Source organism: Lactuca serriola, chromosome 6 (genome assembly GCF_051521515.1).
Source record: "Lactuca serriola cultivar US96UC23 chromosome 6, Lser_US96UC23_V15, whole genome shotgun sequence".
Classification (NCBI taxonomy): domain Eukaryota; kingdom Viridiplantae; phylum Streptophyta; class Magnoliopsida; order Asterales; family Asteraceae; genus Lactuca; species Lactuca serriola.
This window is the reverse complement of record NC_136413.1, coordinates 139,407,208-139,409,567: the sequence shown is the minus strand read 5'-3', so window position 1 is coordinate 139,409,567 and position 2,360 is coordinate 139,407,208.

Genomic DNA, 2,360 nt, shown 5'->3' with positions numbered 1-2,360 from the left:
GATCAAATAAATACACAATGAATCCTATATCTAAGGAAATGATGTACACAATAGTTTGCATCAATAAATAATAGTATATACTATGGAGAATATATCGTCTAAGATAACCAAGAGACTAGGCGCGGTTCTACTATGGTGCTTGTAGTAGCACCGACAACCCCTATTATTTCCAGACGGAGTGGAGAAATTTCCGAAATTTTTCGAATTTTTTTTCTACTATTGTGACGTTACTAATATTTTCTGTGACACCCCTACTATGAAATCTTGCATCCGCTACTACAAGAGACATTGTTCTTTTTTGTGACTGCTCGAACATTATCAAACAAACTCTCTCTAGTTCGCATGTGGACGTATCACAATCTCATTTATCGTGTTTACCACACAAATGTTGTGTTTTTTGCTTTTCTCATACCTTAATCCGTGTGTGTTTTGTAATGAATGTTTGTTTCTCTAACCTTACACAATCAACTTCGGTTGTTTCTTCACAAAACCATTGGCTCAATCTAGTTAAGTGGCTTAAGTTGTGATGCAAAATTGATGATAATAGAAAATTAATGCCAAAAGGCGTTCCATTTTGATTATCGAAATAAACTGTATACCAATTCGTGGTCAAATATGCTATGATCCGTAGTACAGTTCTTGAAAGAGGATCGTGATATATGTGATATAAGTATTTTGGATACAGTATCACATTTAAGTAAAACTCCACTTTTATAGACATATCACATGCTCGTTATAAATACAAGAAAGTTCTTTCATAGATAACCAAACTTGTGATTGTTATATAGGTGTTCAAATGTCGAATGTTTTTCATGTGTTATGATCACTCTATTAAGTTATAACACAAACTTATGATTGTCATATGAATTTCCCTCTCCTGAGAGTGACATCCAAGGTATATGAGAGTGACATCCACGGTATATCTAGTAGCTTTAAACTAAAAAATGTATATCGAAAACTAACTATACATAAAAAAGAAAATGAATTGCATAATGGGTTATAGTGCGAAAGTCAAAGTGTACATTTATATGGCAACACTAGGACGGTGTGATAAAAAGGTTTTTCAAAGGACAGGGGTGGTGCATTAAATCTAGAAGTAGTTTGGGAGGGGGTGGTGCATTAATCAAATATTAGATCAAAAAGATCTTAGTTTGCAAAAAATAAATTTATTGTACGTAAAAGATAGATAGTTAACTTCCAAAAAATAATTTAACGGATATGGGGTCACTTTTAATAAGGTTGAAGAGCTTGCAAAGATGATTCAATGTTCCACGATTCGATTACCTTTACTTAGACCGGACGATATGGACTGCAGGGAGAGGTGCGGGATGTTTCCCGCACATGGGGAACACCGCACCGTAGGTGTGGGTAGGCTAGCATGGGAAGAGGGTGGGGGTGGGGATCCCGCGTTCTCACTCTTCACATGATTGGTCTGTTATTTTTTTTTTTGTTTTTTTTTATTGTAATGGTTGATTCCAACGGCTATATAGCCGTTAATATATATTTTATTTATTTATTTTCATTTTCTTAAACTATAAATACCACAACATCCAATCATTTTTTTAACTGATACCTTATACTTCTCTCCAAAAAAAATTATTCAAAATGTCATCATCTTTATCATCCGATTCGACGGCTGTAGAGAAGGCTAAGTTTATTGGTTCCGTCATGGCGAAAACGGTTACATACTATCAAAACCGACTAGGAGAAACATCATGCGCACGATCTAAGCTAAGAAAGCCGTCGTTGCGTAGAAATCACGAAGCCCGACACGATCGCCTTATAGAAGATTATTTTGCAGATGACGTCATCTACACTGTAAAGTTTCAACGTCGGTTCCGGATGAGGAAGTAATTATTCTTACGTACTGTTGGCAACTTGGAAGGCCGCTTTCTATATTTCCAATGGAAAATGGATGCAAGGCGGAAAAAAGGTTTCTCTCCCATTCAAAAATGCACAGCTGCAATTCGTCATCTAGCATACGACATGGGCGCAAATAAATGGGACGAGTATTTTAGGATGTCAGAACGTACCGTGTGGGAATGTGTGTACAAGTTCTGCAAAGCGATCTGTTTGGTTTATGGGCAATGATATTTGTGCAAACCAACTATCAACGATATCCACCAATTGTACACTATGCATGAAGGCAATCATGAATTCCCTAGAATGCGAGGTAGTATCGATTGCATGCATTGGAGTTGGTCATTATGCCCCAACGCATGGCGTGGTCAGTACATGAGAGGCGACCACAAAGTGTCGACGATCATTCTAGAGGCTATCGCATCACATGATCTTTAGATATGACATGCATTCTTTGGTCCAGCTGGTGCAAACAATGACATCAATGTGTTAGACTAGTC